At 53.9% G+C, this 13,185-nt stretch overlaps 2 non-coding genes and 3 pseudogenes across 2 annotated transcripts; all 5 read right to left on the bottom strand.

The window, feature by feature from the left end:
* Window positions 1-2,263: 2,263 nt before the first annotated feature.
* On the bottom strand, window positions 2,264-2,397 carry LOC123629394 (annotated as a pseudogene).
* Window positions 2,398-3,582: 1,185 nt separating this feature from the next.
* LOC123629371 lies at window positions 3,583-3,702 on the bottom strand. Its single transcript, XR_006732039.1, has one exon. It is a non-coding gene; the product is annotated as a 5S ribosomal RNA (ribosomal RNA).
* Window positions 3,703-7,169: 3,467 nt separating this feature from the next.
* Window positions 7,170-7,301, bottom strand: LOC123629391 (annotated as a pseudogene).
* A 1,180-nt stretch (window positions 7,302-8,481) lies between these two features.
* LOC123629370 lies at window positions 8,482-8,600 on the bottom strand. The gene has a single exon (XR_006732038.1). It is a non-coding gene; the product is annotated as a 5S ribosomal RNA (ribosomal RNA).
* A 3,466-nt stretch (window positions 8,601-12,066) lies between these two features.
* On the bottom strand, window positions 12,067-12,199 carry LOC123629393 (annotated as a pseudogene).
* Between the last annotated feature and the right edge of the window lie 986 nt (window positions 12,200-13,185).

Raw genomic sequence — 13,185 nt, 5'->3', positions numbered from 1 at the left:
AGTGAGTGTATGTGTCTCAGGGAAACGCAGACATCGAGTACTTGCTGTTATCTCTAATACGGTTAAATGTTTAGATGGAATAATGTGGCTGTGATTACACTGAAAAAGGAAAGAAAGCCTCCACCTTTGATAGAAACATATTGACCCTTTATCGATGGAGGGATATTACTAAGGGGATCATGAACTTAAGGTAGGAGGGGGTATAAAAGAAACAAGATCTGGCTGGCCAAGGGTTGGTGATTTCTTGAGTCAGGGTTAGTGAGTATGTATTCTACTATTCTGTCTGTTTTTGTTTCTATTTCAAATTTCCCATAATAAAAGGTGTCAAAAGATACCACGAAGAGGGTAAAAAACAAGCCGCAAACAGGACAAGGCATCTGTAGCGCATATACTTGGCAAGATATTACTATTACAGAATATCTATGTGTAATATGCTTCATACGCATTTGGCACTGTATCCTCACTATTAATCAGGGAAATAGGAAATAAACAATGAAGCAAGGTGTAGTTTCAAACTCACCAGATTGAGGAAACTTAAAAAACCGATCGCTGTGTTGGCTGGGAGGAAAACTCTTACCCACACCCTGCTGATACGGGAGGTGAAGTGATAGAACCATTTGGAAAACAATGTAGCATAAATGGATATGAATCCACACTGGCGTCATTCAGGAGCAAGCGTATTCTCTGAGGAGCACGTACCAGAGAGAAGATAGGGCACGTGTGACCAGGAATCGTCTAGGGTAATACTCACGGGAGCCCTGTGTACACGGACCTAGTCAAAGATCGGATAAAGATATTTCGATTGCTTCGTGCAGTGCCATTCTATAGCAGTGCTGATGAACTGCAGCTTCCTGTGTCAGCAAGGAGTATTCCCCAAACAGAAGGTTTCCCCTGGCACACAAGTTACCCAGAATGCATCCACAATGGTTCCACACGTATTATATAAACTGTGAAAATAACAAACTACCTCAATGAGACAGTCATATAACAGAGAGCAAAAACTTTAAAAGGAAAAGCAAGCAAAATGCTGACAGTCGAGATGGGATTTGTTGGGGAGAAGTGTTTCTTTGGTTGCATGCCTTCAGGAAAAGATACACAGCGGCTTGCGACCTATGAATAAACTCCCAGTTTTATAAGGTGAGTGGTAGAGTGTTGGTACAGTTAACTCGATTTAATCTAATAATAATTAATAATATTATTATTATTCTTCTTCAACATGTCCATTTCCCTAATTAAAAGAAAAGGAGAAAGAAACAGATTGTAAGTTTCTAGTTATAAACCCTGTTTAAATTTGATTATTTATTAATTTGGGGGAAATGATTAGTTTGGGGGCTCTGTGTCCATCTATCGAGGAATACAGTATAGCCTCTCCATCGATTTGGGCCATCATTTATGTTTGTTACTAAGTTTTCCATCTAAGTTGGCACGTTTTTCCCGTAGGTGCTGTGTAGATTCTCTGTGACTTTGACTGTGATCCTTTTTAAAAATTGCATTCATTATTGTGTATTTGCTAGGAAATAAGAAATATCGAAACTATCGATTGAACGTTGATTTCATGTAGAGCTGTCTTGCGGGACTCACCTAGGCTTTCTACAGGTCTCCCATGCCTAGGGGCAAACAGTGTATTTTTGAGAACCGTAGGAGGTGAGGACAATGAACAAGGTGATTTTTCCTTTCCCACCTATTATTAGTGTTTTCCCTTGTTTTAGTGTGTATTTTAGAGCGTCTGTTGCAGTATTGACCAGAAGAATCTCATTATCAACACCCTGGTCTTGCTCGTGACTTTCCAAAGAATGTTTTTACTTCTGAATCCTTAAGACTATTTTCTAAGATTTAGACTTTTGAAAAGAGTTTCTAGATGTCTTCTCTTCTGGATTCTTAAATTATTTTATCGTGAACGAATGGCCAACTGTTCAGATTCTATTCTTCTGCATATATGGATAGGATCAAATTTCTCCTCTCATAGGGTAACGTGGTCGTCTACTTGGACAACCTTAGAATTTGTCCTGAATTCAGAGCCGGTCCGTCAGAAGTTCCGGAGGCCCGGACCTGCGGCAGGTGTCTGAGGGGCGACAGCCTCGGGGACTGAGCCTCCACATGTCAAACCTGACCCTCTCTCCAGGGGCCACGGGACAGGGTCCGGGCCGGCCGGGGGCGGGAGCCGGGGCGGGCGCGGAGGGCGGAGGGGCCCCGGGCCACCCCACCCCACCCCCCCCCCGTTTCCAGCCCAGGGGGGTGGGACAGAAAAAGAGGCACAGCAAAAAGCCTAGGGCACCCGGTATTCCCAGGCGGTCTCCCATGCAAGTACTAACCGGGCCCGACCCTGCTTAGCTCCCGAGATCAGAGGGAATCGGGCGGGCGGGCGCGTTGCGTTCGGGGGGTGGTATGGCCACAGAGGCCGGCGGCCGCCCCCGGACGCCTCAAGAGGCCGAGCTGCTGCTACGCGTCCCTCCCTGCCCAGTCGGGTCCCTCCCGCCGCCCTGGCCCTTCGCTAGCCCACCTGCCCCTATGGGGGGGGCGGGCGCAGGCGGAGCCTGACGGGTCTCGCGCGCACCCCCCTGCCCCACCCGAACCGCGGACGCACCGCCGTCGCACATCCCAAGGAGCAGACCCACGGGCACGCGCGCAGGGACAGACTTCCACGCGTGGGGGCGGAGGGCCAGAGCCCGAGAGTGCGCGCGAGAGGGCCCTCCGCCGCCTCGCGCCAGGGCACGGCGGGGAGGGGCTTGCGGGCAGGGCCAGGACAAGGAGGCAGGGCCGTGGCTGCCGCTGGTCCTTCACCCGGAGGTCCTGAAGACGTGCAGTGTCCCCCCCACCGCGCCACCCCCACCCCCGTCTGGGGAGGACCGTTCTGCCCCGATTCCCGTCAGGGCCTGCGTGTGGCAGCAGGCCCCGCGCGGGGGCGGGGGCCGGGGGCGGGGGGGGCGGTGGGGCCAGAGCCGGCTATCCTGTTGCACCGTGGGGTGGGGTTTGGGGTGGGTTGCCACGGGTCGGGGGGCCGGTGGGTCGTTTGGGTTTGGGTGGGAGTGCTCCGCGTGTGTCCTCTCTGCCCGGGTGGCCGGCGACTTGCCCTGTGCGGTGCGCCGGTGTGTCTCTCCGGAGCCCCGGCGGCGGCGAGGAGCCCGCCCGGCGTGAGGCCCCGGGCCCGAGGCCCGGGTGTGCGGCGGAGAGGAAGTCCACGGTGGGCTGGGGGTCCGGGGGCCCAGGGCACGGTTTTGCCGCCGTGGGCTGTCCCGCGCCGGGTGCAGGGGATGTCCCGGAGTGCGGGGCGGGGCCGGAGAAGAGACCCAGCGGCACTTAGGGATCCCGCCGCCCGGCCCGGCCCCGTGTGGGGCCCAGGGCTGGGGGCTCGGCTGCCGGCCGAACGGAAGGGCTGGGACGCTCTGCTGCTGCCGCCGCCGCCGCCGCCTGGCGGTGCTGCTGCAGCGGGGGAGAGGGGAGGAAGGCCCGGGCGGGGGGCAGCGGGCCGCGCCGGGGGGGCCGGGGGCCGAGCGCGAAAGGGGGGGCGGGCGCGGAGCGCGGGGGGCCCCCCACCCCCCCGACCCCCCACGGGCCGGCGGGCGGGACAAAAGAAGAGGCAAAAGCCTACAGCACCCGGTATTCCCAGGCGGTCTCCCATCCAAGTACTAAACCAGGCCCGACCCTGCTTAGCTTCCGAGATCAGACGAGATCGGGCGCGTTCAGGGTGGTATGGCCGTAGACGGCGGCGGCTGGCCCCGGACGCCTCAAGAGGCCGAGCTGCTGCGACGTGGCCCTCCGGGCCCAGCGCCCCGACCCCCACCCCCGACACCCCCGCGCCGTCCTGCAGCCCCGTAGCCTTCAAAAGCCTTGCTCGGCAGCTGCTACACAGCACAGAAGCAACACTTTGCCGCAGACACATATACAAATGACAGCAAAAATCAAAGACCAATAGGACATCTCTTCAAAGCACGGAGGACACAAACGGGAGGACAACGTGTGACTTGTCAGATTCTACAGACGGCAGGAGCCCACATGAAGGCTCAGGGAAATATTCCAAAGGAGTGGGACATGGCTCCGAGCTCCCCGGACATGAGCAGACTGGCTTCGGCTGACAGCAGCTCTTAGATTGTCACAGTGGAGCCAGGAAAGTAGAAAGTTCCTTCCTCGCCTTTCCTCCTTGGCGCAGTAGCAAGTAGTCCACGGTGATACGGTGAATGGATACGATTATTCTGTGGCATCACGCAAAGAGCGAATGCTGTGGGTGTCTTTGAGAACTGGGAATTTGGGGTGTGAGAGAAAGAGGTGAAATCGATAAAGTATAGAGTAAAAAGCCTCTAATTTCTCAGTTTCCATTTGGATTCTCAGTGTAAGCTCAATGTATTTTTCTTTAGTTTTTTTAATCTAATTCTATTTTATTGTTTAGTTTTTAGTTGTTTCCCATGGAAAGTGCTGAGAAATAGGTGCAAACTCAACAGCAGTGCATTTCACCAGCATCTAGGTCGTGGTCTCCACAAACCATTGTTATTAAACGGTCCTAAGACCTACTGGAGACATAGGCTGACTTCAAGTCTGGGGCGGGAAATGGACGCTTCTTATGCTGGGAAGCGTGGATGCTATGACATCCAACAGGACGAGGGTCACGTCAAAAGACACAGGAACCAGAATGAGTAGACTCCCGTTTGCCAAACACAGGACAGTCTGATCACCAGTAAGTATAATAATTGCAAGATATCGAAACACATTAAATATGCTTAAATCCACGATTACACCCCTCACAGCGGCAAAACTGACTCGGGTCACTGTGGACAGCGGTAGGAAACAAAGGGAAATGGTGACAGCCGGGGCCGCCCCCAACTAGTTGGGATGTGTGGACACTCTTTCAAAAGACATCTCAACCCATCACCATGTATGCACTGTATTTGCACTGGATTCAAAGAAACTGAAGTGAGTGTATGTGTCTCAGGGAAACGCAGACATCGAGTACTTGCTGTTATCTCTAATACGGTTTAAATGTTTAGATGGAATAATGTGGCTGTGATTACACTGAAAAAGGAAAGAAAGCCTCCACCTTTGATAGAAACATATTGACCCTTTATCGATGGAGGGATATTACTAAGGGGATCATGAACTTAAGGTAGGAGGGGTATAAAAGAAACAAGATCTGGCTGGCCAAGGGTTGGTGATTTCTTGAGTCAGGGTAGTGAGTATGTATTCTACTATTCTGTCTGTTTTTGTTTCTATTTCAAATTTCCCATAATAAAAGGTGTCAAAAGATACCACGAAGAGGGTAAAAAACAAGCCGCAAACAGGACAAGGCATCTGTAGCGCATATACTTGGCAAGATATTACTATTACAGAATATCTATGTGTAATATGCTTCATACGCATTTGGCACTGTATCCTCACTATTAATCAGGGAAATAGGAAATAAACAATGAAGCAAGGTGTAGTTTCAAACTCACCAGATTGAGGAAACTTAAAAAACCGATCGCTGTGTTGGCTGGGAGGAAAACTCTTACCCACACCCTGCTGATACGGGAGGTGAAGTGATAGAACCATTTGGAAAACAATGTAGCATAAATGGATATGAATCCACACTGGCGTCATTCAGGAGCAAGCGTATTCTCTGAGGAGCACGTACCAGAGAGAAGATAGGGCACGTGTGACCAGGAATCGTCTAGGGTAATACTCACGGGAGCCCTGTGTACACGGACCTAGTCAAAGATCGGATAAAGATATTTCGATTGCTTCGTGCAGTGCCATTCTATAGCAGTGCTGATGAACTGCAGCTTCCTGTGTCAGCAAGGAGTATTCCCCAAACAGAAGGTTTCCCCTGGCACACAAGTTACCCAGAATGCATCCACAATGGTTCCACACGTATTATATAAACTGTGAAAATAACAAACTACCTCAATGAGACAGTCATATAACAGAGAGCAAAAACTTTAAAAGGAAAAGCAAGCAAAATGCTGACAGTCGAGAGATGGGATTTGTTGGGGAGAAGTGTTTCTTTGGTTGCATGCCTTCAGGAAAAGATACACAGCGGCTTGCGACCTATGAATAAACTCCCAGTTTTATAAGGTGAGTGGTAGAGTGTTGGTACAGTTAACTCGATTTAATCTAATAATAATAATAATATTATTATTATTCTTCTTCAACATGTCCATTTCCCTAATTAAAAGAAAAGGAGAAAGAAACAGATTGTAAGTTTCTAGTTATAAACCCTGTTTAAATTTGATTATTTATTAATTTGGGGGGAAATGATTAGTTTGGGGGCTCTGTGTCCATCTATCGAGGAATACAGTATAGCCTCTCCATCGATTTGGGCCATCATTTATGTTTGTTACTAAGTTTTCCATCTAAGTTGGCACGTTTTTTCCCGTAGGTGCTGTGTAGATTCTCTGTGACTTTGACTGTGATCCTTTTTAAAAATTGCATTCATTATTGTGTATTTGCTAGAAATAAGAAATATCGAAACTATCGATTGAACGTTGATTTCATGTAGAGCTGTCTTGCGGGACTCACCTAGGCTTTTCTACAGGTCTCCCATGCCTAGGGGCAAACAGTGTATTTTGAGAACCGTAGGAGGTGAGGACAATGAACAAGGTGATTTTTCCTTTCCCACCTATTATTAGTGTTTTCCCTTGTTTTAGTGTGTATTTTAGAGCGTCTGTTGCAGTATTGACCAGAAGAATCTCATTATCAACACCCTGGTCTTGCTCGTGACTTTCCAAAGAATGTTTTTACTTCTGAATCCTTAAGACTATTTTCTAAGGATTTAGACTTTTGAAAAGAGTTTCTAGATGTCTTCTCTTCTGGATTCTTAAATTATTTTATCGTGAACGAATGGCCAACTGTTCAGATTCTATTCTTCTGCATATATGGATAGGATCAAATTTCTCCTCTCATAGGGTAACGTGGTCGTCTACTTGGACAACCTTAGAATTTGTCCTGAATTCAGAGCCGGTCCGTCAGAAGTTCCGGAGGCCCGGACCTGCGGCAGGTGTCTGAGGGGCGACAGCCTCGGGGACTGAGCCTCCACATGTCAAACCTGACCCTCTCTCCAGGGGCCACGGGACAGGGTCCGGGCCGGCCGGGGGCGGGAGCCGGGGCGGGCGCGGAGGGCGGAGGGGCCCCGGGCCACCCCACCCCACCCCCCCCCCGTTTCCAGCCCAGGGGGGTGGGACAGAAAAAGAGGCACAGCAAAAAGCCTAGGGCACCCGGTATTCCCAGGCGGTCTCCCATGCAAGTACTAACCGGGCCCGACCCTGCTTAGCTCCCGAGATCAGAGGGAATCGGGCGGGCGGGCGCGTTGCGTTCGGGGTGGTATGGCCACAGAGGCCGGCGGCCGCCCCCGGACGCCTCAAGAGGCCGAGCTGCTGCTACGCGTCCCTCCCTGCCCAGTCGGGTCCCTCCCGCCGCCCTGGCCCTTCGCTAGCCCACCTGCCCCTATGGGGGGGGCGGGGCGCAGGCGGAGCCTGACGGGTCTCGCGCGCACCCCCCTGCCCCACCCGAACCGCGGACGCACCGCCGTCGCACATCCCAAGGAGCAGACCCACGGGCACGCGCGCAGGGACAGACTTCCACGCGTGGGGGCGGAGGGCCAGAGCCCGAGAGTGCGCGCGAGAGGGCCCTCCGCCGCCTCGCGCCAGGCACGGCGGGGAGGGGCTTGCGGGCAGGGCCAGGACAAGGAGGCAGGGCCGTGGCTGCCGCTGGTCCTTCACCCGGAGGTCCTGAAGACGTGCAGTGTCCCCCCCACCGCGCCACCCCACCCCCGTCTGGGGAGGACCGTTCTGCCCCGATTCCCGTCAGGGGCCTGCGTGTGGCAGCAGGCCCCGCGCGGGGGCGGGGGCCGGGGGCGGGGGGCGGTGGGGCCAGAGCCGGCTATCCTGTTGCACCGTGGGGTGGGGTTTGGGGTGGGTTGCCACGGGTCGGGGGGCCGGTGGGTCGTTTGGGTTTGGGTGGGAGTGCTCCGCGTGTGTCCTCTCTGCCCGGGTGGCCGGCGACTTGCCCTGTGCGGTGCGCCGGTGTGTCTCTCCGGAGCCCCGGCGGCGGCGAGGAGCCCGCCCGGCGTGAGGCCCGGGCCCGAGGCCCGGGTTGTGCGGCGGAGAGGAAGTCCACGGTGGGCTGGGGGGTCCGGGGGCCCAGGGCACGGTTTGCCGCCGTGGGCTGTCCCGCGCCGGGTGCAGGGGATGTCCCGGAGTGCGGGGCGGGGCCGGAGAAGAGACCCAGCGGCACTTAGGGATCCCGCCGCCCGGCCCGGCCCCGTGTGGGGCCCAGGGCTGGGGCTCGGCTGCCGGCCGAACGGAAGGGCTGGGACGCTCTGCTGCTGCCGCCGCCGCCGCCGCCTGGCGGTGCTGCTGCAGCGGGGGAGAGGGGAGGAAGGCCCGGGCGGGGGCAGCGGGCCGCGCCGGGGGGCCGGGGGCCGAGCGCGAAAGGGGGGGCGGGCGCGGAGCGCGGGGGGCCCCCCACCCCCCCGACCCCCCACGGGCCGGCGGGCGGGACAAAAGAAGAGGCAAAAGCCTACAGCACCCGGTATTCCCAGGCGGTCTCCCATCCAAGTACTAACCAGGCCCGACCCTGCTTAGCTTCCGAGATCAGACGAGATCGGGCGCGTTCAGGGTGGTATGGCCGTAGACGGCGGCGGCTGGCCCCGGGACGCCTCAAGAGGCCGAGCTGCTGCGACGTGGCCCTCCGGGCCCAGCGCCCCGACCCCCACCCCCGACACCCCCCGCGCCGTCCTGCAGCCCCGTAGCCTTCAAAGCCTTGCTCGGCAGCTGCTACACAGCACAGAAGCAACACTTTGCCGCAGACACATATACAAATGACAGCAAAAATCAAAGACCAATAGGACATCTCTTCAAAGCACGGAGGACACAAACGGGAGGACAACGTGTGACTTGTCAGATTCTACAGACGGCAGGAGCCCACATGAAGGCTCAGGGAAATATTCCAAAGGAGTGGGACATGGCTCCGAGCTCCCCGGACATGAGCAGACTGGCTTCGGCTGACAGCAGCTCTTAGATTGTCACAGTGGAGCCAGGAAAGTAGAAAGTTCCTTCCTCGCCTTTCCTCCTTGGCGCAGTAGCAAGTAGTCCACGGTGATACGGTGAATGGATACGATTATTCTGTGGCATCACGCAAAGAGCGAATGCTGTGGGTGTCTTTGAGAACTGGGAATTTGGGTGTGAGAGAAAGAGGTGAAATCGATAAAGTATAGAGTAAAAAGCCTCTAATTTCTCAGTTTCCATTTGGATTCTCAGTGTAAGCTCAATGTATTTTTCTTTAGTTTTTTAATCTAATTCTATTTTATTGTTTAGTTTTTAGTTGTTTCCCATGGAAAGTGCTGAGAAATAGGTGCAAACTCAACAGCAGTGCATTTCACCAGCATCTAGGTCGTGGTCTCCACAAACCATTGTTATTAAACGGTCCTAAGACCTACTGGAGACATAGGCTGACTTCAAGTCTGGGGCGGGAAATGGACGCTTCTTATGCTGGGAAGCGTGGATGCTATGACATCCAACAGGACGAGGGTCACGTCAAAAGACACAGGAACCAGAATGAGTAGACTCCCGTTTGCCAAACACAGGACAGTCTGATCACCAGTAAGTATAATAATTGCAAGATATCGAAACACATTAAATATGCTTAAATCCACGATTACACCCCTCACAGCGGCAAAACTGACTCGGGTCACTGTGGACAGCGGTAGGAAACAAAGGGAAATGGTGACAGCCGGGGCCGCCCCCAACTAGTTGGGATGTGTGGACACTCTTTCAAAAGACATCTCAACCCATCACCATGTATGCACTGTATTTGCACTGGATTCAAAGAAACTGAAGTGAGTGTATGTGTCTCAGGGAAACGCAGACATCGAGTACTTGCTGTTATCTCTAATACGGTTAAATGTTTAGATGGAATAATGTGGCTGTGATTACACTGAAAAAGGAAAGAAAGCCTCCACCTTTGATAGAAACATATTGACCCTTTATCGATGGAGGGATATTACTAAGGGGATCATGAACTTAAGGTAGGAGGGGGTATAAAAGAAACAAGATCTGGCTGGCCAAGGGTTGGTGATTTCTTGAGTCAGGGGTAGTGAGTATGTATTCTACTATTCTGTCTGTTTTTGTTTCTATTTCAAATTTCCCATAATAAAAGGTGTCAAAAGATACCACGAAGAGGGTAAAAAACAAGCCGCAAACAGGACAAGGCATCTGTAGCGCATATACTTGGCAAGATATTACTATTACAGAATATCTATGTGTAATATGCTTCATACGCATTTGGCACTGTATCCTCACTATTAATCAGGGAAATAGGAAATAAACAATGAAGCAAGGTGTAGTTTCAAACTCACCAGATTGAGGAAACTTAAAAAACCGATCGCTGTGTTGGCTGGGAGGAAAACTCTTACCCACACCCTGCTGATACGGGAGGTGAAGTGATAGAAACCATTTGGAAAACAATGTAGCATAAATGGATATGAATCCACACTGGCGTCATTCAGGAGCAAGCGTATTCTCTGAGGAGCACGTACCAGAGAGAAGATAGGGCACGTGTGACCAGGAATCGTCTAGGGTAATACTCACGGGAGCCCTGTGTACACGGACCTAGTCAAAGATCGGATAAAGATATTTCGATTGCTTCGTGCAGTGCCATTCTATAGCAGTGCTGATGAACTGCAGCTTCCTGTGTCAGCAAGGAGTATTCCCCAAACAGAAGGTTTCCCCTGGCACACAAGTTACCCAGAATGCATCCACAATGGTTCCACACGTATTATATAAACTGTGAAAATAACAAACTACCTCAATGAGACAGTCATATAACAGAGAGCAAAAACTTTAAAAGGAAAAGCAAGCAAAATGCTGACAGTCGAGATGGGATTTGTTGGGGAGAAGTGTTTTCTTTGGTTGCATGCCTTCAGGAAAAGATACACAGCGGCTTGCGACCTATGAATAAACTCCCAGTTTTATAAGGTGAGTGGTAGAGTGTTGGTACAGTTAACTCGATTTAATCTAATAATAATAATAATATTATTATTATTCTTCTTCAACATGTCCATTTCCCTAATTAAAAGAAAAGGAGAAAGAAACAGATTGTAAGTTTCTAGTTATAAACCCTGTTTAAATTTGATTATTTATTAATTTGGGGGAAATGATTAGTTTGGGGGCTCTGTGTCCATCTATCGAGGAATACAGTATAGCCTCTCCATCGATTTGGGCCATCATTTATGTTTGTTACTAAGTTTTCCATCTAAGTTGGCACGTTTTTCCCGTAGGTGCTGTGTAGATTCTCTGTGACTTTGACTGTGATCCTTTTTAAAAATTGCATTCATTATTGTGTATTTGCTAGGAAATAAGAAATATCGAAACTATCGATTGAACGTTGATTTCATGTAGAGCTGTCTTGCGGGACTCACCTAGGCTTTCTACAGGTCTCCCATGCCTAGGGGCAAACAGTGTATTTTGAGAACCGTAGGAGGTGAGGACAATGAACAAGGTGATTTTTCCTTTCCCACCTATTATTAGTGTTTTCCCTTGTTTTAGTGTGTATTTTAGAGCGTCTGTTGCAGTATTGACCAGAAGAATCTCATTATCAACACCCTGGTCTTGCTCGTGACTTTCCAAAGAATGTTTTTACTTCTGAATCCTTAAGACTATTTTCTAAGGATTTAGACTTTTGAAAAGAGTTTCTAGATGTCTTCTCTTCTGGATTCTTAAATTATTTTATCGTGAACGAATGGCCAACTGTTCAGATTCTATTCTTCTGCATATATGGATAGGATCAAATTTCTCCTCTCATAGGGTAACGTGGTCGTCTACTTGGACAACCTTAGAATTTGTCCTGAATTCAGAGCCGGTCCGTCAGAAGTTCCGGAGGCCCGGACCTGCGGCAGGTGTCTGAGGGGCGACAGCCTCGGGGACTGAGCCTCCACATGTCAAACCTGACCCTCTCTCCAGGGGCCACGGGACAGGGTCCGGGCCGGCCGGGGGCGGGAGCCGGGGCGGGCGCGGAGGGCGGAGGGGCCCCGGGCCACCCCACCCCACCCCCCCCCCGTTTCCAGCCCAGGGGGGGTGGGACAGAAAAAGAGGCACAGCAAAAAGCCTAGGGCACCCGGTATTCCCAGGCGGTCTCCCATGCAAGTACTAACCGGGCCCGACCCTGCTTAGCTCCCGAGATCAGAGGGAATCGGGCGGGCGGGCGCGTTGCGTTCGGGGGTGGTATGGCCACAGAGGCCGGCGGGCCGCCCCCGGACGCCTCAAGAGGCCGAGCTGCTGCTACGCGTCCCTCCCTGCCCAGTCGGGTCCCTCCCGCCGCCCTGGCCCTTCGCTAGCCCACCTGCCCCTATGGGGGGGCGGGCGCAGGCGGAGCCTGACGGGTCTCGCGCGCACCCCCCTGCCCCACCCGAACCGCGGACGCACCGCCGTCGCACATCCCAAGGAGCAGACCCACGGGCACGCGCGCAGGGACAGACTTCCACGCGTGGGGGCGGAGGGCCAGAGCCCGAGAGTGCGCGCGAGAGGGCCCTCCGCCGCCTCGCGCCAGGGCACGGCGGGGAGGGGCTTGCGGGCAGGGCCAGGACAAGGAGGCAGGGCCGTGGCTGCCGCTGGTCCTTCACCCGGAGGTCCTGAAGACGTGCAGTGTCCCCCCCACCGCGCCACCCCACCCCCGTCTGGGGAGGACCGTTCTGCCCCGATTCCCGTCAGGGCCTGCGTGTGGCAGCAGGCCCCGCGCGGGGGCGGGGCCGGGGGCGGGGGGCGGTGGGGCCAGAGCCGGCTATCCTGTTGCACCGTGGGGTGGGGTTTGGGGTGGGTTGCCACGGGTCGGGGGGCCGGTGGGTCGTTTGGGTTTGGGTGGGAGTGCTCCGCGTGTGTCCTCTCTGCCCGGGTGGCCGGCGACTTGCCCTGTGCGGTGCGCCGGTGTGTCTCTCCGGAGCCCCGGCGGCGGCGAGGAGCCCGCCCGGCGTGAGGCCCGGGCCCGAGGCCCGGGTGTGCGGCGGAGAGGAAGTCCACGGTGGGCTGGGGGTCCGGGGGCCCAGGGCACGGTTTGCCGCCGTGGGCTGTCCCGCGCCGGGTGCAGGGGATGTCCCGGAGTGCGGGGCGGGGCCGGAGAAGAGACCCCAGCGGCACTTAGGGATCCCGCCGCCCGGCCCGGCCCCGTGTGGGGCCCAGGGCTGGGGCTCGGCTGCCGGCCGAACGGAAGGGCTGGGACGCTCTGCTG

This window comes from Lemur catta, unplaced genomic scaffold (genome assembly GCF_020740605.2).
Source record: "Lemur catta isolate mLemCat1 unplaced genomic scaffold, mLemCat1.pri scaffold_145_ctg1, whole genome shotgun sequence".
Classification (NCBI taxonomy): Eukaryota; Metazoa; Chordata; class Mammalia; order Primates; family Lemuridae; genus Lemur; species Lemur catta.
The sequence above is the reverse complement of the archived record's forward strand: the minus strand, read 5'-3'. Positions and strand labels throughout refer to the sequence as shown.